This window comes from Apteryx mantelli, chromosome 2 (genome assembly GCF_036417845.1).
Source record: "Apteryx mantelli isolate bAptMan1 chromosome 2, bAptMan1.hap1, whole genome shotgun sequence".
Classification (NCBI taxonomy): domain Eukaryota; kingdom Metazoa; phylum Chordata; class Aves; order Apterygiformes; family Apterygidae; genus Apteryx; species Apteryx mantelli.
This window is the reverse complement of record NC_089979.1, coordinates 36,991,158-37,017,130: the sequence shown is the minus strand read 5'-3', so window position 1 is coordinate 37,017,130 and position 25,973 is coordinate 36,991,158.

Here is a 25,973-nt window from a genome sequence, read left to right as displayed (position 1 = left end):
TAAATAAAAAAAAACAACAGGAAAACATCAGAAGCATAGTCTTTTGGCAGCATAGCCAAAGAAATGTGAGATTGGCCCTTAAGGGAATTCTTATTCTCAAGTGGATGTAAATGTATTCATCAATGCAAAGAAATGCATAGTGTGTTATACACACAATACATTAATAAATAGCCATGCATTAAAAAATAATTAGATTTTCTACAAAACAACATCCTGTGGTGTTGAGGGTCATAAAAAAGACAGTGAAAGAAGGTGGGGGGAAGATTATGTGGAAAATCTGATTAAAATACTGAAACCCCATCCTGTATGTAGGAAACAATAAATATTTCATTGGATGACTGTAAACAAAAGAACAAGTGCAGTAAAATGTAATTAAAAATGTAAAAGTGTGGGGAGTGATTTATTTTACCACAGTGATATTAATATTAGAAATGGTATGTAAATAGATATCAAGGTTCTGCTGCAGAAACAGTGGAAAATGGTTGTTCATTTTCTATAATGAGCTTTCATCCATTTTTTTTCCTTTTTGACTTCCACTTTAAGTACTTTTCAATGATTTATGAATAATGATGTTCTTAGCCATTGGAAAGCTCTAAAAAAGCTTCAAGTTTCAGTGTCTGATATCAGATATTATTTACATTTTTAATCATTTTTTAAGGCTGGTCAATAGGTTTAATGACAGTATAGCATATTTTGGCAGAAACATAGACCATTTTGCACTTCTGGCTTGTCATTTAAAGAGCACGAGGCTTCACTGCAGTGTGCGAGCTGCAGGCCATGACATCAGAAGACAGAGAAGTGCTCTGGCTCAGCAGCAGCTGACACACCACAGGCGCAACAACTCTTAATGTGCAAAGCAAACTGCCACCACATGCACAGTATTTCTCCTTTCATCTCAGCATACTTAGGTCTGTTGAAGAATGTCATTGCGAAGAATCCCCTCCATGTAGCCATTGCCTTTGAAACATCCCGTACTGCCAGTGAGACCGAGCCCTGGTTTTGCATCTGGGCTGGTGCTGTTGTGTTACAAAGTACCGTGGGCCTTTCCTGAAAATTAATGACAAGCTGGCTTAATGAATTAGAGACTATCACGGGAAATTGTGCCTCCTGCCAAGGCTTCTGGGTTACATAATGCTGCAGAAGTTCAGCCCTTGCCTCCTGTTTGGAGATGTAGCACAGATCCAGAAGATAGGACAAGATGGCAACAAACAAATGTTATTTACCTAGATATTACAGTTATACAGATACTAGAAAGGACTCCTAATTCCCATGACTGTGCACATTAGATTTAAGCCAAAAACATACCACAAATAAAGCCTTAAGTGTAGAAATGCAATTTCAGTATAAAACTCACCAGTGATAACACAGGCAATTTAATAGATCAAATTTCTTCTTCTTCCAATAACTTTTTATCCTTTCAGTTCCAACTCATTTTCAAACTCCCAAGGGAAAAAAGACTGCACAGCATGACCTGAAAGGCTACAAATCTGGGCTATTTTAGAACAAAGTAAGGTGAGAGGAACAGTACATTTTCTATGAAAATGTAGTTTCATTGAAATCAAAGTGCTGGAAGGGAAAAAAGTCAATGGGAATCTGCTGAACTAAATAATTTAGGTTTTCTTACCTCATTATCTAAATCTTTGACATTACTGAAATAAAATAACTCAGCATTATAAATATGCATTCTATTGATTCCTGACTGAATTGTTTTAAAGTTTGTATTCTATAAGAAATAACATGTTAACTTTTCTTCTAAATCACCTTATTTTGCAATTATGAGTATTGTCTTCCAGCTATTCCTCTTTCTTCAAAACACTGCTGAATTTTCTGCTCTACCTTTTTTCTTGATATCGTGTGCAAGCTGGTAATGTATTGCAGTTACCTTCTCAATACCAAGAGAGGCAGAGCCAGCTATGATGATATAAATTCTCTTAGCTGTTATTAGGAAGGACTACAGAGTCTGACCTTCAGACTCCAACGTGATTTGGTAGAACTCCCTGGAACTCAAATGCAGAGATGTTTTAAGTTTAACAAGGTTGTATAAGAGGTTATGGCGTCACATTAGCAGGTCACATAATGGGACCAAAGCTGTGGCACTCCCAATAAAAGTGTATTCTCTACACTGAAGTAAGAAAAGATTGAATTCCTTAAAATTCTTCATAAGATTCAAGTTACTAAAAATCACATAAACAGTTTTCCTAAAGAACTGGGAATAGCTTTTTGGTTTAAACAATTTTACAGGCTTCACCACAGTTGGTAGAGAAGCAAATTCTTATTTAAGAGACCTTTTTTACAGTTTTGGTAGTTTTAGTACAAACTATGATAGTTGCTTTGAAGTGCATAAAAATCAAGGCAGAGAAAAGGAGAAAAAGAAAATGAAAGAGGGAAAGAAACAAAGAAGAGAAAGAGAGAAAGAAAGAAGGAGAGGGAGAAGAAAAAAAGAAAAAGAAAAAAGAGAAAGAAAGACAAAGACAAAGAAGGAGAAGGAGAAAAGGAAAGAAGGAGAAAGAAGGAGGGAGAAAGGAGAAAGTGCATGAGGAGAGGAGAGGAGGGGGGAGGGGAGGGGAGGGGAGAGAAAAAGAAAGGGGGAAAGGTAGAAAGGAAGGAAGGAGGGAGAGAAGGAAGGAAGGAAAAAGGAAGAAGGAAGGAAGAAAAGATGAAGAGAGAGGTGAGAAAAGGGGAGGTGAGGCAAGTCAAGGAAGGGAGAAAGTACGAGTAATGTTTAAGAAACTCAAAGGGCCAAAGAAAAGGGAGGGAGTTTGTGCAAGCAATTTCCTATAATATTTTCTTAAAAATAAGTAGTTACAGATAAGCATTCATCAATGCTCATGATCCAGCTGAAGCCAACAGGGGGTACCTCCATGAGTATTAGCATGAGATAGTAATGCATAACATACCTGGACAGTTTGCAAAAACATGATAGAAATTTTGCAGAATCTGTCACTCCAGAATATTTATCAGTACATATTTGTGTAATGAAAACGGAAGAAAACAGAATATTTCTCAGGAACCAAATATATTTCCTGGAATGAGCTGAACACCCAGTAAAGTTAGCTAGTTTTGTTTTAGTTGTACTATCTAAGGTACTGATCAGCCAAATGATTGCTTCAATGAAAAATTCACAGTGAATTCCATGTTGTTTTCATATTATAGTGCTTTGTCACCTTCCAGGAGGTGCGTTCCAGGGAATCAAGCTCTGTGAGGGTCATTCTCCCTCCCGTTCTCTTGCCATGACTAAATAATGTGTTCAGTGTGGTATTTTGGCTTGGTAAGATTTTTATTCGTATTGTTTTGTTTTCAATGCATACTCGCTGCTTTATGTTTATATTAGAAAAAGTAAGATCTAACACAAATTCTTGCCACTTGTTGAGACTGATGATAATACTCAGTCTTGTGGACTTCAAACTCGGTGTCAAGGGTCAGTCCCCAAGAAAGTTCTAAGGTGTCAGCCCTTGTATTCCTCCCAGGCTGTAGGTCATTTTTTCAGATACGTAAGGCTAAGGCTGAGTGTGTTTGAAGAAAAAGCCACAGTCTTAAACTTAATTGAAGTTAAAAAAAAGTTAGAAGCAATGAAAGTTTGGATGCAATACTGGCATCCTGATAGGATGATATTTCAATATTAATTTAGCACACACAACTATGTATTATTTTCCAGGATTTAGACTTAAAAGCATTGAGGATGGATATTCAAAATCGCAAAAGACAACATTAGTAAATCTGGATATTTAACTCACCTGCAATTTTTTATTATATACTACTAAATCACCACCTTTCCAGGATAGCAAAAGATTTAGCTAATGTCTTCCTGAAACCTACCTACACGTGGAAAACAGGATGTTATTCTAAGTATCTAGACTGACACATAGGCCAGTGGAGGAAAGACTTTTTATGAGGAAAGATTATGCTTACTTATTTTAATGTAATTACAAAAATAAAAGGGCAGTAGTTAATAATATATCAGATTTCACAATCAGAGATTTAAAATTGCTTTTTGAGTTTCTCATAGTTTCATTTCACTCCCACTGCTTCCAAGGCAAATCTGTTGGATGTTACCAATGATAGCATGTTGTTGTGCTAATACAAAAAGATTTGGCTGTGTAGGTTAAGATAGTATTACATAACAAATATCTCCCTAGAGCATAAAGTCAACATTAAAAATGCTATAGTGTAAACCAGACTTTTTGATATTATATTTCAGAGGAAACATATTGAAAAAAAAATAGAAATAAAGGTCATTCATGATATATTTACATTAAATTAGCCAGAAAGGAAAAGCAAATAAACTCTCTGCTAAAGAAAGGTCTTCCAAATACGATTCATTCAGTCTCCTTACTTACTTAATTGCTGTTTTGGTTTGGTACATGGTATGTCAATGCATTTCAGGTTATTTCCCAATTGTGTATGTTGTTCTTGTCTGTTTTACAGTATCTCCAGAATCTAATCCATGCTACTGCTCTGTTTCTTAAGAGATTGTATATACTTGCAGTTTTTAAAAAGAGATCAAACTTTCTCATTTGTCTAGATTAATATGTCAGAAAGAAATTGATAATTCTCCATTGAAGAACAAATACAATTATAAAGAAGAACAGAAAAACTGAATGTTTGATCTTTCACATATTCCTGGAATGACGCTTTTCATGCTTGAAATGCTTATACACATGCATAACTTTGTCCTCCTAGACTCTGAACTCAGAAGGCCCATTTGCAACAATACAGTAATGCACACCCATAAGTATTTACAGTATCGGAGCTTAGTGGTAAGTGGCTGAATTGCTAAGAAATGCATTTTATGGACTTTAAAGGCATGTTCTAGTTCACCCTGCCAGAAACTTCCCAGTTTTTCAAAGGAGATATAGGGTTTTCTTCCCTAAGAGCTCATTAAACAAGGCATTCTCAGCTACCACCCTTCATCAGGACTGAAAAAAAAACAAATTCTGGAGTTACTGCAGCATGAGGGAGCCTCCAGACAGTGCCACTTCTTTAAAGGGAGAAGTGCTGAAGTAATTATTTCAGTATTTGGTTAAATTATTTGTAAATCAAATTTCATATATGGGCACATTTGGTGATATCTAGCACATCTTATTTGACAAGCTGAGTAAGATATCTGACCCAGACTGAGCTGGTGCTTCCCAAGTCCCTGAACTGTGTACTTGCTCATTACTGAAAGAGATATTTGGAAAGCAGCAGTGCCCTGGTTGTTGTAGACATTCTCCTTAAAGACTTGTAATTCCTACTGAAATATGCAATAAGCAGTTAAGGTGGTTGTCCCTGCACAGCTTTTGTTTTAGAAAATATTTTGGAATAATGCTGTCAAGTATGTAAGGCCATGGATTATAAAGCAAAAAAAAAACCACAGTTGCCAAGCTACCCGATCACCTTGAACTGAACTCAATAGCCAACATTTGAGTAAAGCAGGTAAGTCAAGGGGGAATTACAGATGTCAAGCTTGTTAAATTTTGACCACTGTCATGGATGCAGAGCAAGATTTCATTACATGGAAATGAAGTTTGCTTGAACAGAAATCTTTTTGGTTTCAAAGCTGACCCAACCCTGGAGGCAGCAGAGGTTTTCAAAAGTGTCACAAAAGCACAGAGATTTGTGAGCACGAAACACATCACATTCATGAAGCTAACAGTAATACAAACGTTCTGTGAATACTGTAGGAACAATATTTGGACAGCTTTGCAGGATTCTGCCCTGAAATATGGCATGAAAGATGCATTGCCAGCCTTATTTTATTAAGGGTAGATAATTTAAGGAGGTGCCTGAGGCTCACGATACTTTTCACTATTAACATTATAATCATGACTGGTCTAATATCCTCATGTCCTGATGTGTTTTTATCCCTGCAACCTTTGTCTCAATAAGCTAGAAATGTGAAAAGTCCCATACTTGCAGTGAAAGACTGCAATAAATTTCAGTACCTTTGCCCTTTACTGTGCTTTGCCATTTGATTGTCTGGCATTCTTCAACTTGTCTACACAGCTTCAACAATTTGGGGAAGAAGGTGGAATGCCTACTGGAATGCCTCGTCAGTCACAGTGCTGATTATATAAAAGGTTAAAGAAGAATTGCTTTCAACTGTCTTCCATGGATAAGGGTAGCTATTCAAACTTTCATGTTTTGTTCTGGTGACAGAGTCTGCAAAGAGAAGAGAAAATGTCACAACATGACTCCATTCTCATGACAGCAGCTGTAACAGAAATGGGAAATAATACAAACAAGCCATTCTAGACTTGCAGTTCTTAGATGGCAATCACTTTGCCCTTCTTGGATTCTGTAGTCAGGAGTTGTCCAGCTTGTTCTCTTAAAAAGAAAGAATTTACTTCCCATCCTTAAAATGAAACAATCACAGAACAGTTAGCTATTCTCTCAGAATATGTGGTTTCATCAAATCAGCTGTCCAAAAGGTGCCTATCTTGTAAGAAAAAAAAGGTACAGAGGCATGGTCTTTCAACTAATAATTTTCTTGGCCTGCACTGGAGAAAAATAACTAATATAACTCCAAATCTGTCCAAAAGGGAAAGGAACAAAATTTGCAGTTCACATTTTCAGTTACCATTAGTTATTGAGTCAGTAGTGTTATAGAGGAGACTAGACATTGCTAATTTTTCAGCTGCTATTACCCAGTAAAGTGTACATTATACAATGAAATAATACTTTTAAGGTCAAAGGGAAACATTTCAAATGCAAAAAGTGCAATGGTCTGTTAAGCCACTGAAAATAGCCTTTGAAAATATTTTAAGATATGCTTTCTGTCTGTAGGCTAAAGATTTGCCTAACTTTAGCTCTGCACAAGTTGCAGTACTTTTCTGGCATTCTTATATCAGTCTCCAGTAATGGAGAATACTCATCCATTGCCGACAGCGCATTAAGCGATGTGACTAACACACGTCAAAGCGAATTCATCTCTCTCTCTCTCTTACTCTTCTGTGCAACACTGTTTTAGGGACAGTGTTTGGAGACTGTGTTTTAGTAAGGGACAGGGACTTCTTGGCCTGTTGCTGTTACTAATACTCACATTTTGATGAGTTCATTGTAAGCTTTGAGGGACAGTGACTGATCTCCTTGATAGTAGATAGCATTGTTTTTGAGATTCAGTGATGATAGACCCAGATGAAATCTGTTTCTGAGTCCTTTACTACAGATTTTTCCACACTTCTGATTTCAGTACTGCTAGGAAAAAAACCTTTTCTTTAGTTGACAAGATTTATTTGAATCTTTCTGGTATATTTGAAACTAGTCTCACTTCATGGCTTTTTCTAGAGTTCAGTCAAGGAAATAAGACTGTATATACAGTATGCCCAGGATGACCTGCCTTCAGGGCAGCCATATTTTTATAAATATGAGTTAAGTGTTTTGCTCAAACCTGGATTTTTTTGCTGAAGTACTGAACTTCAAAGTACAGATCAAGGAATTTGTTCAGTGTTTTTGAAGTTATGGTTTTAATTCATTTTTAATATTCAAAATCAAACTTGAAATCCATTAGTTTCTACAAAATTGAATCTGCTTTGGATAGTACATTCCTTCAAAACACACTTTATTTATGGAAAAAGAAATAAGCTACAGAAAGGCATATAAGTATTTTCTGTGCTTATGTTGATGAAAGAACATATTTTCAGAAACCAATGCAATATGGGGGAAAGGGAGAAAATCATTATAACACAAAATGGTGACAAGTGTGCAAAATAAACGAAGATGTATTACTAAACTATTCATGGACTTTAAGGCCAGAAGGTCGATTGTACCAGCAGCTTGACCTCATATGTAACATGAGCAATCAAATTTTATTCTTACACTAAAGTGAACCCAATAGCTTGTGTCTGCTAGAGCATAGTTTTCAAAAAGACATCTAGTTTTGATTTAAAGACTTCAGAAGAGAATGAACTTACAACTGCTGTGGTAGTTTGTTCCAGTGTTTAGTTACCCTTGCTGTTAAAAAGGAATATCAAATTTTTCATTTGAAATTGAATAACTGTAAGAGCTATCTATTGGTTCTTGTTATGCCAGTTCTTTTCTGTCCCAGACTGAAAAGCCTTTAGTACCCATTCTTTTTTCTCATGTGGGTACTTGCACGCCATAATCAACTCACTTCTTGATCTTCTTTGATAATCTAAGCAGGTTGAACTTCATAAATATTACATTGCAACACATTATTTTCAACTCTCAATCATTTTGGTGTTTCTTCTCTGCAGTTAAAGAAACCTTAAGTATCACTGAGTAAAATTTTCTGAGCTATTTTATTTCAAATAAGAGAAATAGGATTTGGACAATTTCAATCTGTTGACTGTAGGAAGCTTTCAACTAAAGCAATCTAATACAGGTAAAAAGCTGTTGTGTTGAATACATTGACAAAGGATTACATGCATATTCTGAAAAATATTCTGCGTGTATGTTATTACAATGATAAATTTCACAAATCAAACAGGTAAGTTAGAAAATGAAATTAAAGCCAGACCTTTCAAGAGAACAAAATTCACAGTGTGACAAAGGAAAAGACAACAGCTGACCCCAAAGGTTAACAAGTAACCAATGATTCCTAGTCATTTCAGGTTATCTAATTCAATGATGATTTTTTAGATGACACAGTAGGTCCGAATAGATTTAATTCATGATCATTTTCACGTTGTCTGTTCTAAGACTATGTAAGCAGACATAGCATGTTGTATATACTCAGCAGATCTGTGTGTGAGTTGTTGGGAACTATGGTTTTCAGGGAAGTACAGTAACTTTAAATGACTTAGCAACCTCCAGGACTGATGTTTGATTAATGAAAGCATTGTCTGTAATTGCTGATGGCCAGTATGCTTCCTTATTGAGTCTCACGCAGGTCAGCCAGAGGAAAGGAGACCTCCGAAGGCAGGATGCTACAGCTACAATGTAGCAAAGCACAACAAAACTGTCTCCTTTTGTTTTGTCTCTTTTATTTTTTTTTCTTAAGAGTTTCCTCTTTGTTAATGATATGAATTGGAAATTTTCCCCCCAATCGTGGAAATGCCAGAGTAAAGTGGCCTCACTGCCTACTCAGCTAAAAGAACACTAACTAAAAAAGCTTTGCTGATGACCTAATTCTGACTTGAGAAGAATCACAATGGATCAAGTAAGATCTTATTTTTAACAGCAGGGGGAAGGGAGATGGGCGGCAATAAATTTATGAGCCCTCTAAGTAATGTAGCACTGATGTTACACATGTGATTCCATTACAAACTTGTCATAGTTTGAAACTCTCCAAACAAATAGGAGGCAAAAAAATTGCAAATGTTCACCATCCATTCACCAGAAGCTAAGAATTTCAATTCACAAACACATGCCATGTCCTTCAGCAGTTAATCTAGATTCTCATTTCCTTACTTCTATTTTCACTCACAGGATTACTGAACCATAAACTATTCCGGATCTTGAGCTTATAACATTCTAAGAATCAGATAATTTTCACAGTGTGTAGGAACATGGGACTAGGACCAAAAACGATGCAGATCACCGAGTCATATTCCCAAAAATGATATGTAGCTATATATTCTTTCTTTTTAAAACTTAGTTGCTTGTCCCCAAAGCTCATCCCTCTGATAGACTTTCTATTGATTTCAAACTTATATTCATTCATGAGTAGTTCGTGTGTTTATTTTTATTCCAGAACTATCCCCTATATTTATACCAGAACTATACTTTGGTTAAAATAACTCTTATCCTATAAAAAAACTAACTTTTCAGGAGAGCATGATGAAGTTAAAATTATTATATTAGCATCGTTGTGCATCTTTGAATAATGACTGTTGAATTTTTCTTTTGGATTGTTTCAAGAGGAATTTGCTAATAAGATATTGTAAATTTAATTAGTGTAAATATAGATTACATATTCTAATGGAATAGCAGTTAGAATACTCAAAGCAGCACAGTTCTAACCAGGCAGTACATACCAGGAAAAACTTAACTGTTATGAAAATGTTTTAATCATGCCACAAACAACTTTACATAGGCTGTGCTAAAGTTGCCAGTGTGATTGTAGCAGAGTTAAAGGTTCTCTAGATTCTACAATGTACATGTTTTAGAAAATACTTTGTGCTATATATTATTTTTCTTATATCACTATATCACTTGCACTATCCTTTACTTTTAATGCTACTTGAATTTCCTGTGTATATAATGTAGCATGCTGGTAATTTATAATAATATAGAGTACCTCTGCTTTGGCACAAAATAGATATTGCAGTGTTTAAAGTGAAAGCAGTACATATTTCTAGTTGCTTGGGATATATACCTACTTCTACACAGCTAAGGTATCTGAGTTTCCTTTCCCCTGCCAGGAGATGAAAACTAACTACCAAATTCTACTCTGAATTATATCTATGTAAATCTATTAGTTTCAATGGACATGCATATGTAAGAGCAGAACTTGACCAAATAGCCTATATTCTACTGACAGTAACTGTCATTTTCTCAAGTTTTAGAAGAATGAATAAAGTCAATAAAAGCTAGAGTCAACAAAATGGATTCAGGAGATAATACCTATTCTACCAACAAAAGCAAGAAGAGCTTGAACATTCCCATTCATTTTAACAATGTTCGTTAACTCCCAGAGGAAATTAGGGAAGTGATCTATCCTAAAGAAAAAAAAAAATCAAAAAATCAGACTCTGCTGTGCCATGACCAGTGAAGGCAGCTACTGCAACAGCATTTGTAAGAGATGCTTCCTCCTCTCTCACTAAGCACAGAGAAGAGCAGGAGTTTCTGGATAATCTCATGGTTTTAGAAAAACAGGTTCTTATTCTATTAATCTACTGTCATCATTATTAGTAGAAAATGATTTCAATTCCTACTTGAGATGGGGAGAGAGAGGTTACCAGTAAAATAACCTGCTTGCAAGTGCTTTTTTTTCTTTTTTTTTTATGTCCTGCTGGTGATATTATGACATTTGATGTAAATAACTTGTGTGCTTTCCAGCTGAAGGGTAACATTGCATGAGTGACACTGATACTTTAGGTTCTTTGGGACTAGATATTAGATAGTAATTAGGTACCTAGTGGGATTTGCAGAAGGCTCTACTTCCCAATGATTTCAGTAGAAGTTAGATTCCAAGTTGTCTTCCCAGAGCACACTATAAGAAGTGAAGTATTTTGACTGGTGTTTTTTAGAAATAGCTGCACTTGATTGAGAGTTATTTGTTTTATAAGAAAAACATGGGGAAAGATGATGATTATGGAATCAGAGGGGTAACTACTCAAGGATAATCTATATGGACATAAAAGTAGCCAAACTATACACTGAGTGTAATATTCCAATCCCTTTATTATTTATTTCACAAATATTGAGTCACTGGAACACATCTGATGTGGTATACACTGAGGAGACAACAGAACTCAGTAGTGATAAGTCAGGCCTCATAAGGAAGATTTTTAGACCTGATGGTCTAAAATAATAATTCATAAATAAATAATATAAATAATAAATAAATAATAAGGGAATTTTGCTTCAACAGCTCAGAGAGGGGAAATACAAGCAGTGTTGTACATGGACAACTAGACTCCTGAAGACACTCAAAAGTCTGCCACCACTGACTTTATTAGGTCTTCTTTATGGTTAATGTTTCAATATATTATGATTTGTGACTGGCATGAATTGTAACATATATTCTTCACATTAAACACTTCATCCTCAGGTGGCACCCCTGACTTCAAGAAGCTAATCCCACACAAAAAATACAATGAAGGGGTGATCTAAGTCAATGCAAAGAGCATCTACTATTGTATTTAATGATGTTATCAAAATATTTCAAGCTATAGCAGTGCTTTCATCCAGTTAGTCTAGCAATGAGCACAAGGTTTCCAAATATTTATAAGCTAATTAAATGAAATGGGATTTTCATCTATTTGTATACAGCGTTTGAGTATTTACTAAGCATAGTATCCTCAGAACTTATCCTTATCCTCAGAACTCTGCTCTTATATACAGTAACTATATTTTGTTTACTTCATGTATTGAGAAATAAATGACAGTTGAACACTTTTATGAGAACTTCTGAATCTCACAGAGAGCTTACTTGTATTATTTTGTCCTAGAAAATTATTGCGATAGTTAAGAAAAGCAGAAATATCCAGCTGAACACTTATTTTTGGTAATTTTTCTCATAGAAGAGATTTAAAAGGTCTGAATAAATCTTATTGCTAATATCTCCCAATACAGAGAAGTGCAAATCAAAGTACAGGCTGGAACAGGTTATCTAGAAGATGCACTGGTTGTCTGACCACTGACCTTTACACGTCTTGGTCATAATTATGTCTATGATTTTGGCAGGATACATTTAAAGATATTTATGATGGAGGTTAGAATTCTTCACCATTAACATTCTAACGTTACCAATCTGTGTAGTTTTGACTTCAGCCAGTGAATAGAGGAAATTTTAGTAGCAAAGCATATAATATTAATGGCATCAGCAGTAACAGGTACAGTTAAAATAACTATGGAAAAGAATAGCTGCAAATTTATTTGACAGGAAAAAAATAGTTTGCACCTCCACTTTGATCTGCAATGAGACTCTACTGAGGTTTTTCATTCCTGATTCTTTGGTCTGTCATTTTGAAAGACATCCTTGTAAAAAAAAAAAAAAAAAAAAAAATTAGTCTATAGTGGTAGTACACTTGTCAAAGCAATAATAGTCAGGATTGGAAAACAATCTCAGTGTTTAAATACCTCATCAGAAATTGCATTGATGAACTCATTGGACTTGACCCTTGTGAATAAATTGTCTTTAAAATGGGAATCATATTCAAAACATTAATTGATACAAATCATGTTTGGTTTGGTTGTGTTCAAAGTACTCAGCATAACCTGAATAAGTTAGCGTTGGATTAACAAAACATTCAGCTCATGCACAAAGGTTTCAAATTTCAGAAGGGGTTCTCATAGCTATGTACCTTCACTTCAGTGTGATATTTTCTGAAAAAGAAAAACCTATTAGAAGATATTTAAAATCTAGATTCCTTTCCCATAGGTATAATTCTTTTTTCCTGCATGGTGCTGATATAAAAGGTGCTGATGAACACAGAGGCATCAGCACTTGTGCATCAGTCTACAACACACAAAAACACAGTTCCCCAATAGTTCTTTCAAGTTCTTTCATATATATCACTTATTCACAAATTTCAGCAGATGGTCCCCAAAATGATACAGGGAAAAAAACTAAAAAATCCATTTGTATATTTTGCATGCATACAATCACATGAAAACAAAGTAGGTAAAACAAAATGTAGCATTCTAAGTTTAACTTAATATTTATTTAGCTGTACATGAGAAACATCCTGGGAGAGCAAGACTGTCCACACGCTTTTTTCAAAAAGGTCAAGTGGTCTTTTAATGGAAACAATGGAGAAACAGTGATTCACATGACTTTCAAGAAGCTTTGATAAGTACCTTTTTCCCAGTTGATCTAAACAAGATATGGCACCAGCTTAAGGTATGTTTTCCCAAGGAGCTTTCAAGTAGCTTTCCATATCAGAGCTGTGCAGAACATGAAATGAAACATTAGCAGTACAAAAAGCCTCTGTAAATCAGCAAACTTCTCTTCTACGAGGTGTTTGTTCTTCTGTTCTCACAGAAAACAGCGCTTTCACCTTTTTTTCGTATTTTAGTTGTCTTTTCTGCTATAGATTCAACTGCTTGCAGCCTCCATTTATGCAAATAACTCTCAAGATGTTTGTCACACCTTGCTTTTTGTTTGAAATCAATGCTCTCATTACTGTTGTTCAAAAAAAAAAAAAAGTAACATATGAAAAGTCCCCTTTGGATACTTTTCACTTTTCTGCTTAACATTTATAGATACCACTTTGCTCACATCTGCTAAAGTAATTTTTTACCTCTTTTTCAGCTCAACAGCAGTTTCCCACTTTTCCTCATTCAAAGTTCATTGGCTGGTTTGCCTTCCACCCATGCAGGCTTTCAACAGCTACACTCTCACATTAACAACTAAGAAACCTGCTGATTTGATTTGTCATGAACACATGCCATGACGTACAATCTTTCACGTGATCTATGCATATTCATTTGCATTAGATGCAAATTAAATATATTTTTATACACATTAGCAAGATTTCAGTGTTAATTCAAAGGCATTGTGACTATCAGGACAAGAGAGTAGCTTTAGTTATAACTGTGTATGTATAACATATATATACAAAATATACAACTCTGTATATATAACATTGGATATGGCCATAGCTCACCAAGCAGTGTTAACTGTCATAGTACACAATTAAGCACACTGATATCTTTACCCAAGCAAGACTTTTATTTTTGATATTCCAATTTAGATTGCTAAATGTCAACTTCCTTCATTGTCACAATTTTTTAAAATCTCAAATGAAAGGGAACAAAAATCAAGGTGTATCTGCAATGTTGTACATAATGCCTACGTAACAATCTTGACTCCATAAATGCAACTTCCCATTCTTCCTGAGTTTCATCTAGTATCAGAACTGGTTTAGCAGAGGTGGTTTTACAGCACTGTTGTACATTCCATTATGAAGTGGCGACTAAAAATCTAAACAATAACAATTCTAAAGTAAAGCAGCCATACACTCAGCCAGGACTGCTCCAAACCATTCACTCAGCTAATAAATTATCTTCCCATTTGAATCACAGATCTTCAGACATTCTCTGATCCTTATGAAATGTCTTGTGGAAAACCAGCTTGATGCACACCCACATCATTTTATCAGCTGCTATAGATCAAAACACCATCCTTCCAAATATTTAGGTGGGCACATGATGCGGAAATCTTAACAAAAGCAGACCATGTACACATTACCATATCACACATTGCAGAAGGACTAAGAATTATTAATGTTCTTCCTTGAAAAGAAAAGAATAGTGAGCCTTCAGTGTGTATCTTCACAGCAGCATACAGCTTTGCAGGGTTTTTTTGTTTTTTTTTTTCCCTTCCCTTGGGTAGCAGGGTTGAGTTACATTTATTTCTTGAGGCTTTCTGACTTCAGACATAAGCTAAAATTTATTATTGTGCATTTTGTATATCCACCAAAAAACATTTCTCATTAGACATGTAAGACTGCTTCTTCTAAAGTAGGGAACTTTCTTAATTTTCTTTGAAAACCTAGAAGGCCTATGCCTTCTGCATAGGTCATCATTTGTGTTAGTCACACTTGCTAAAACTCAGTATCTTAGAATCACTTCTTTATCTTCCTGAGTGTTCTTTATTGGCAAGTCACAACAAACTTTAAAATTTGCTACATTTACCATGAACAGATTGTGAAACATGTCAACTTTCTCTATAATTTTCACGGGGCTTTAATTATGAATCAATGTGATGTTATGAATAGGGGTATTCATAGCTAATGCTTTCAACATGCAGCAAGCGATATTTCTATTACTTAAACATTGCTCATATCCACAGGCACTTCATTCTGGATTACTTCTTTTGTGAATACCCAGGCATATGCATTTTACTCAATCTAATGGCCAAGTTAAAAAGGAAATGATGCATTTTCCATGGAATTTTACATTGCAAACAAGAATGAATTTTCTAACTGGAGAGCTGCAATCCTCCTGGGACTGTTTGTGACTGACACTATATTTTATCAGCACATTGAAACAACACACTTATCAAATGGAAAAGAAGAAGAAAAATTACAAGAGATTTGATCTTCTTTACAGCTTCTAATAGTAAAATACACTGTATGATTAATGAACCTGTCAACTGTAATGGGAAGAATATGTAACAAGTAACTGTGCGTTACTTGTTTGTGATTTTTATCTTTTATAAATGCAACCATGTGTAGGATGATAAGATTAACTCTTTTGTGCTTTTAAGTGAACACTATATGCAAGAATAATACAACCTATGCTGTTTCTTGTCTTTTTTGCCAGTTCTCAAAGTCTAAAGAATTGGAATTTTCCCTAATTCTAAAACAATTATATTATTGTTTCACTTATTATTTCACGCATATCTACACACCTACTGCAGGGTAAATTATTCACAGGGATGAAAGACAAAAAAGCCCACATAGTTCACCTGTCTCTTTCCATTTAGTTCCTCATGCTTTGTTCCCTGAGGGTTTTCTGTCTCTAACAAAAGGGTTTCTATCACTTCTTCAGGATTTTTATAAGGCCTACCAGAGGAGAGCCCCAGGCATGCACTGGAACCTGACTGGCATCCCAGGCAGCATGGCATGGGGGATATATGCCATACAGATCTAGTTTTCCAGATGTCTTTGAGGTGCCCCATGTGTGATATTGTCTCCTTATGTCCTAGACTCTAGGAAGAATATCAGGAGAAATATCTTTCATATCCCACCCAGTTGAAGCTGAATGATTCGTAATGTTGGTTTAAACATTTTGTTCTGCCTCCACACAATGATGAGAGCCTCACTGCAGTGGTCAGGCTTGGCATTGGAGCCAAACTGTAGATTTCTGGCAGCTTGTCCTATCAGCTACTGAGAGTGAATAGGAAGGGTAATGTTTTTGCAACTAGAACTCAGAGACTTCATTGTATGATAGCAGCCAGAATACTCTAAAGAGGACTTCAAAAGAAAGTGCTTATGAAATTTCCCTTTCTTCAGAATGGTGTCCACTTGCATTAAAATAAGATTAAATGATTTATTCTCCTTTACTCAGAATTTATTTCTTGACATTGAACTATCTCATTACTCATAATTGCCTTGTGTAACTTGTAGCATGGAAAGTAATACCACATAAGCAAAGAAATTCTGAATTACCAATACGTGAAGTGTTTGCAATTAGAATCAGATCTCAATCTGTCACTCTGTGATTCACAAAACAACATTTTTTTAATTATTTGCTCAGAAATAAACAACTTATTAAGGTTTTAATATACTTGAAAATGAGCACATATTGTCCAAAAATAGTTCACTTTCCTTTAGCATTTCAGAACTTGAAGTTTTACATTTTAAAATACAATTTTGAACTAGAGTACGTGATGATGTAAGATGTGGGTCTGGGAGAAGGGATTCAGAATAGAAAATGGCAAAATTACTTGTGATTAACTTGAGCATTATTATGAAAATACAGTTGTCACTGTACACATCCTTTGTTGTAATGCACTATTCATTGTACTGTCACTTCACTAAGTTAGACTAGTAACATTAACAGTGCAAGCTACAGCATTTATATTAAATATTTAAAACATTCATTGAACTCAGGCCTTATTGTTCTTAGCTATCCTTACTTTTTTCTTGAAAAAAAAAGTCTTATAAACTGAATGCCATATTCCATTTACAGTAACGCCTATACAGAGAAAAGGAGAAATTTGTCTACTTCATCTGTATCATGATACAGTCTTTTAGTAACCTTTAGCTGTGAAAATTTGTACTAATTGTGCTGTTTTCTGTACAGTTATCTTCTGTGTCTGCACTCAGACAAAATGTTAAATAGGAGAGGAGCATCAAATGTGACTTCTGCTGGCTGTATTTTCACATAGCAATGAATATCCAAAAAAGATTGCATAGGTCTATAAAAGTAATAGAAAGACACAATCAAATTGAGTCTATTACTGAATGGGAAAGTTAAGCAATGATGCAGTGCAGGCTGAAGTGTCCAATGTCATTTTGCTCTAACAAGACTTTAAATATGACAAGATGCTTAACACAGTTATTTTTAACAAGGAGATAGGTATCAGGCCAGAAAAAGAAATTAATAGGTTAAAAACTCACAAGTTTAAGTTAATTAGATCCACTGAAATTATTTATTTAGAATATTAAAGAACTAAAAGAAATATTTTTTGAACGAATACAGATGCACAGAGAATCCACAGGGGAGGAACTGTGGATGGCCAAATGAAGTAACCAACTTGAAAAGGGAATAAAAGAAGATTTAGGGTGTTGCAGATGAGATAATCTAATGTCTACAGTCATTAGAGCATACTACAACTATTGCTGTTGTCATTATTCTTAAACAATCTATGTCTAAAGGACAAGATGACAAGAAACAACCAACAGATTTTAAGAACAAAACATGTCAAGCCCATCTCATTTTCTCCTGTGAGAGAAAAATTTTCTTTTGGTTGGTGAAAAGCAGTAGATGTAATTTAGCTTGACATTAGTAAAGCTTTTAAAACTGTCTAAACAATATTTTAATAAACAAATGAGAGAAAAGATAACCCAGATGAAGAGATTACAAGACAGGAAGACAAACAGTCAAAAAAAATGGAACTCAAGAAATCAAACTGGGAGGACAGATCTAGGACAATTAAGCAATTATATCACACTTTTAGAAAAAAAATAATAAAATATAAACACAGCCAAAAAGAATGGTAAGAGATTTAGAAAGTGTAATATAAATAAAAGTTGAAAATTTTATGATTGTTTAGACTGAAAAGAAAAAATGAGAGAGGATGTAATAATTGTTGTCCAAGACACACGAAGAAGACAATGGTCAATATTCTCAGCAGCCAACGAGGGCAGGAGGAGAAATAATTATCTTAATTTGTAACAGGAGACATTTATGCTAGCTATTAGGGAAAAAAAAGTGTTAGAATCGTTCTCCAGTCTTCAGCAGTGAAACACAGTGATTGTAAGTGCCCACTCAATAAAAGTTTTTAGAAACAGCAAATGTCTGTCAGGGATGGTCTAGGTGTGAGTTCTCAGGTTTGAAGCAGGGGAATGCCCTAGATGATCTCTTCAAGGCAACTTCCAGCCAGTTTTTCATACTCTCTTTAACTTCTGGTTTGTCTTGTAAAACTGTCTTCTTTACATGGCTTCAAAGGGGAAGAACACATTCACACAGACTGTGAGTCCACATACCATGGAGAAACATATATGCTACCTTTATACTGTCTTCTGTGAGGCAGCAGTTGGAGTATTAGGAGAGCCTTGGACAACCTTGACCAAGGCATACACTGTGGGACTAGTACTCCAAAGAGAGGCAAAGTAATGTAATTCTTTCTGGAACAAAGGAGAGTAATGGGGAGTTTTACCAGCCTACTCTCACGCTCAGTTCTTAGTTCAAAACAAATTGTAAAGTGCTCATCTAGCCTATAGTTTTTGCTGCCAAGAGTTACAGTTATATACCATTACCTGCTGACACAATGGCATCTTATATGGCACCAATTACAGTCTGCAGCAGAGGTACTAAGCACAACAGTGCTGCTAAAAACAGACCCCATAGCTTAACATAAGTCAAGATATGAATAATTGTATCTATACCCCAAGGTCTAGGTCAATATGTGATGGTTCCACAGGCTACTCTTACGGCTGACCTATTTCAGCACAACATACTGACGCTATTTGCCTTCACAGGGTGTTAAACTTGACAAGATATCAGTGACACAATTTGTCTGTTTTAAATGTCCTGTAGCCAAACTGTCCTCTTCTATGTAAATGCTTGCTAGAAGAAGTGTCTTAAACTCCAGACTAAGTGTTCATGTAGCACTTCAAAGATGGGAGAAATCAGACATTTATAAGGTTGTCTGAGTTGGTAAGTAGCAGTTTATTTTTAGTGCCTTCAGAATTGGCGTGAAATGCCTTCCCTGGCTAGCATTCCTTCTCTGACTATACGAGCAGTCAGTTAATATGTTAACATACTATACTTGCCAAAATAAAACTCCTAAACCGCACCCACTGACATTAATGATAGACTGTGGAAAGGTTATTAATAATCTGAGTTCAAGTTTTGCTACCAACTGTCAAAGTGTTATGCTACTGAATTCATAATGCAGCACTGGAGTGAGGGAATTCTCTGCATTTAAAACATTTATTGATGTAACTATATTAGTTTTCCATTGTGTATTTTATGTCAAACAGCATAAAGTTCTTTCTCATTTGTACCATTATTTTCTGTTCTGTCTCTCATTCCTGGCGGAAAAAAAAATGACTGTGAACAACATCTAGCTATTCTTTCTGCATTTACACTTCAGGATGTAAAGAAACAATTTTTCCAAAGTCCCCAATTTACATGAGTATTTTTCAAGCACTAGCACCTATAGAGCTGATTTTTTTTTTCTCTGCTCGCTCATAATAAAGTTAACCCCATTAGTCCCAAATAAAGCAGGCTGGGATTTTTTTGATGAATGACATTTAGCTAGAAAATGTGATTTTATCAAAAATGAAAAAATGGTTCAAAAACGCACCAGCTAACAAATGTTTAGTCGGGATATTCTGCTGTGGAATGCTTGATTTCTTATCTTGGGAACTGAGACATGAATCTGAAATTTCCACATGTTGCCACTATTGCTCATCTATTAGACTGTTCTGAGGTTGGTAATTAATTCCTCTCCAACTCTCCTCTTCTCCACTTTAGAGACCACTACCCAAAATGATTGTCATTATGATTCAGGGGCTACTGTGGCACTGACAATTTGTCTCCATTGTTTGGTTTCCTATGCATCAACTCTTCCAGCCTTGTGACTGACCATACGACTACTGCTCTGGTAGGCAGCTGTTGTCTTTTTGATCATCTGACAGTGTCAGCAAATGGGTTTATTTCCAGTTATGTTGTAGGCCTCAATATTTTCATGATGACTATTGATATATTCCTACGGGACAGAAGCAGGATGTTTAAAGAAGCAAGCCATTTTGCAGGAAAGCTATTACAAATATTTTAAGACCCTTAGATTGGTTCATCCTTCTGTTGCACCAAAAACTTTATCGCTGTATTCTTTTTGCTGTTTTTTTATAAAATCTAGGTTTAGTAGTTGGGAAAGGGCATCCTCTTCATCTTTCTCCTCAATTTTCAGGTTGTGTTTGTGAGAAACTCCAGTGACAGTAGATAACTATGGTACTCCTAGACACTGAGACTATTCTAATCCACTTTTCTTACAAACACGCTTGGAAAATCCACCACTGCCTGTCAGAGGTGTACAAATTCAAACTGCCTTGGGTTTGTTTCTTACATGAAACAAAATTGAGTAGCCTATTCCATTTTCATGTTAACTATGGACCTGGCAGCTAAAAGAAGTCTCTGCAGACATTTGTAAACAAGAACAAAATTAAGAGAACATTAGCTAGAGCAGTGAGGATTGAAAAAGTGTAATTTTGCAAAATTTCTCACCTCCAATGCACTTTCAGTAGTGCAGGCCAGATACAATAAGAGAAGGAAAAACAACTGTAGGAAAATGACAAGTTTGCTAGTTTTGAATGAACCACTATTGCAGAAGATAATCATCATTTAAAAGTCTGCCACAGCATTCTTCAGATACTGCACTACAGACATTGTTAGTACTTGTGGATATTGGCAATAGTTACATGCAATTACTCATGTTACTTTATAAAAGTGCTCTGTAACTGCACTCTAATGATTTTGACAGTGTTTCTGTGTCCCTTGGCTGTTTGAGTGTCTCATTGTATAACCTCATGATGTTGTTTTTGGAGCAAAGCTGTAAAACTGCAAAATGCACCAGAAATGTTCATGTACTTAAGGTGACCCTGATGAGTTTTTTTAACTTAAAACACATCCCTCTGAATATGAAATTCAGGTCCCAGCCATGAATACTCATCCACAGCTGTTACAAATTAATTTATGCCCATGATGATGGCCAAGGCTACAAATTAAAACATCAGAGAAACAAATAATTTAATCATTTTTAGGCTACTTTTAAACCTTCATTGACTCCTTGTTTTTATATTTACAAAAACACAGAACAGAGTGCATAAAACTTCATCATGATCCCATTCAAGATCAGAATATTGACATTCAAAGGCCAAAAATCATACCACTGGAAATGAATAAAAATATTGTTAATATAGAACAAGTATTGCTTTCACACCTTAGAAGGGATAAAAATGTAAAATGTGAATTTGAACAAATGGGCAATAAAACACTCCTGAAAAAATGTGTGTATAGATTATATATTGCATATGATGGAGAGATGAGAGCATTCTGGTGGATGAAAATCTCCAGGTGTTTCCTAATTCTCTAAGAGGGAATTTTTGGAGCTTAAGAATTTCACACTTGACAGATGCAACTTCCTGAACTTTGCAGTAACACTCTAGATACATTAGGGAATCCCACAGGGTAATACCTTGTGGGTAATTCCTTTTCCTTCTTTGCCCTTCATGCAGTATCTTGCATGTCAACTGGTTGTTGAATGCCTCCTCCAGATATCCGACCAGGTCCAAGGTTCTGTATATGCAAAATTTAAAATTTGGGGGTGGAAAACACTACAAAAATGTAAAGCATGATTACAGTTTGGGAGACACCAACTTAGAGTAGCTGCTTTTGGGCACAAAATACTGATTATTTTGGTGGCAGTGACCACTGACACTTGCTACTTAATTAAAACAGTATTAGCATAATTCGCCTATGATAAAGATGCATTTTGCTGGAGTATGCATCCAAATGGTTTTGAACAGATTCGACATTCCAAGAATGGATCACTTAGTAAAAGTTGTTGAGAAAAAGTATGTATTGTCATTGATATGCACTAATACACCAAGAAATAGATCCTGAAAGCTTCAAGCACTTCTTTAATCTGGCAACCCATGCTGTTACTCTCTCTTGCTCATGTAGCTAAATCACGGTCAGCAGAAAGAGGATGTAACTCTGTAACTTTCTGGACTTGAGTTTGCTGGAACTGAAAAAAGATGGTTTCTCTTAGGCCCACATATCTACTTCTCATGCTTCTGGGTTTATTTTGACCCCAAATTTGCCCCTCCACTGCACAGATATTGGCAGAACAAGAGGACAGTAAGTTTCTGTTCTCTTCAGATGACAGAAAATATGTTTCCCAATCAAACATAAATGGAACCCTTATTTTCCTGCCATTGCTTTCTGTCTTGTGCTTATAAGAGATGTGCAGGCATTCCGGATTTGTCACTTAAACATACTCCTTCACTTTTCTTCCAGTTTTATTACCTTTCCCTTTCTTTCTATGGATCCATTTCCTTTCCACTAGTCAGTGGATCCAGTTCTAATGTGATCTGGTAGGTCAGAAATAATTAGATTTTCAGTTTAGTAAATATAGCAACCTAGGAATTAAGCATCAAAAAGCACCAAGTTCAGTTATAATTGTATCAAAGTCATAAAAAATGTGGTCTTTCCAAAACTGTGCTTGGGAATATTAAAAAAGGTCATGCTCTATCAGTGCCGTAGCAAACAGAGGACAGTATTTTTGTGTCTGTCATTCTCATACCTTTCAATAGCATTGCATTTTATTCTAGTAGACCAAATCCAGAAAAACGCTTCCTGAATGTGTTGAAAATATGATTTCCCTAGTCTAGTGCAAAAACTCTTAATTGTTAAAATAGACTGGCTGAATTATAGAGCTTTAAGCCACTCCATCTTCATTTTTGAAAATCTTAGTCATACTGGCTGCATTAGGGAGGCAAGGAGTATACAGTAAGATACCTACCCTTTTGTAATGTAGATGTCTTTTTAAAGAAGGTGTGATTATATTCTGAATAGGTCAGTCTCTGTGCCTGGCATTTCTTCTTTCTTTCCTATGACCTTTTACTAAGTAAGTGGAGATTTTTGCACTCTTTTTGGAACTGTCCATTTTCAGGCAGTGAATATGAAGGCACAATTTGACCATACCAGAATTACTGCACTGGATTATTGGAACGGCAGTAACCACCTACTGCGGAGGGAACTGTTTCTTCCTTAACAGCATGTCTCCAATTCAGGTTTAACTTTACTTTGTCTTCTGTTTGTTCATCCACATTTCTAAAGATTTAAATAAATGTGCAGTCACATTTGCTCATGGAAAGTAACAAATGAATAAAACTCCATTGGAAAGATCTGAGTTTCACAATGTATGCTTAAACAGTTGTCTTCTTTTGAATGGCACCGTAAAGAATTATTAATATGGACCTTTCTTGGTTATGAAAGAGACAATTAGAAGCTTTAATCCAATATCTAATATTTCAAAAATGTTACTTTTTATCAGATTTCAGCAGCAAGGAATACCATTAGATAGATCACCAGAGTAATAAGCAACATGATGCTGGGTTTCACCCTCCCCGTGGTATTTTAAAACTACACTCTACCAGTGCCAACCTTCAGATTTCCTGTGGGAGCATTTATAAGAATACAAAGCTCAATAGGCAGCACTGATGCTGTATTAAGGATCTGTGGTCATTTTCACTACAGAATAAACGTGCTATAAAGTGGCATGTAGGATTTTTATTAGTAGAGAACTGAAGTTTGGCTTATATGAAGGATTTGATTCTGTTTAATACAGTACAGAGTTGTATCATTTTCAGATCTTTTCCTGGTCTATCAAGGTGGAGGAGTGGCAAATGTTCAAATCTTTTGTTAATGAACTAGCTTTTAAACCATGGAAAAATAGCTTTAAATATGGTTTATAATCTGTTCAATGAATTTGATAGCTTTAGCTTAGTCCCTACTGGATACTTTTCCATATTACAAAACCCACCCTGCTTCCCAAATTTGGCGCAACTAGCTATTTCTGGTGACACAAAGCCAAAAACTGAAATCATAGTGTGTTGGAGATTGGGTTTATGGACTATTGGAGAAGCTGTGAAGAGGAGAATATACAAGGTCTGTCACAGCCATCTGTCCCCACCCAAACAATTTAAGGAATGTAAATGCTAAGTGATTTGCTCAAAAAGAGCAGGCCTATGCAGGCTGCTATGTAGGGATGGTAGAGCTAATTCTGACCTGAGAAAGCACGTTCACATAATTTAGTGTCGGACCATACTGTAGTTGAAGATAATCCCAGGTAAACACGATTACGCATTCACTCATCAATAGGTCCAAATGTTTTGCAGTCAGTTCATAGTGGACGTATATCATATGGCCACAGTTAAGTCAACAGTTAGGGCTGATACCAAGTTTGTGGTTCAAGACCTCACAGGCTGAGGAGTTGTATTAAAGTCTGATTCCTCAGCGGCATAGGTCTAATTGCCAGCAGAATAAAACACTTTATGACTTCTCTGTGGCTCCTTTGTATCATTGGGTATCAGATAACACTACAGCAAGGCCTGTGGTGAAGAGAGACTGCCAAATGGAATGAGATGTGTTGACAAATCCTGAGAAATCTTCAGAGTTATGATGAATGCTGTTTCTGAAGGGAAGTGCCACATGCTAAAGTCTCTGGCAGAAATGTTTCATTTATGGAGCTAGGCTGGAATTAGGACCAGGGTTTGTGATAGCAGGGACTACAATCACTTTGATTACTGTCACTGTAACTGTTCAATTACTGCATTGCAGTTATCAGCATGGGCTAATCCTTAATCATTTTCTCTTCTCGTTCCAGCTCTCATCCTAGTCTCTTTGCTCATTCAGGACAAGGAGACAAATCTCTTAAATCTCTTGTTTTCCTGAATGCTGACTCTAGTATAGCTATAAACAATAGCCCATACATATCATTTAGTTGCATGTAGGTCTGAAGTGATGGCAAGTTAGGTTTGGTGTTCAGAACACCAAGCATCAAAGAGTTTGGTTTACTGATCCATAGATTGATGGATGGGCTGAGGTTAAATTTCAGGAGGGCAGAGACTGAAGACCTGGATCTACTGCTAGGTCTTCAAAAGGCTAAAAGTTAGAATGTGGGCTAGAATCACTGGTCAAAATTGCTTATCCTTTCGTGCTCTGACCAGTGTGGGTCACTCTAGCTTGTTAAGTAGGTAAATTAGATTAGGGTTTGGGACAGGATGGACTTAAGAACCCAGTTTGTAGCTGGATTCTTCCAACATAGCTACAGAACCAAGGACCAAAGGAAACCTGTTCATATTATACCTGCAGAGAGAAGACTGTGGATTTGTTTAGGATGCAAACAAGTTGAAGGTTTGCTAGGGGTTTCGTGGGCTAGGAAGATGACTGAGCTCAGTAAGGCTGAATGGCTTATGGTGATATCCAGGGCAGAGTACGTATCATGCAATTTCTTTTAAGACTGGGATTATGTTGGGATTCAGACAGGGGCCAAATAGCTCTAAATCTCGTTGCTGGATCCTGAAAATATTACAAGTCTAAGAGAATTCTTACTGGCAGATGAAGATCATTAATTCTAAGAGGGACAGAGATCAAAGGGCTACACTTTTAGTCAGGACAGA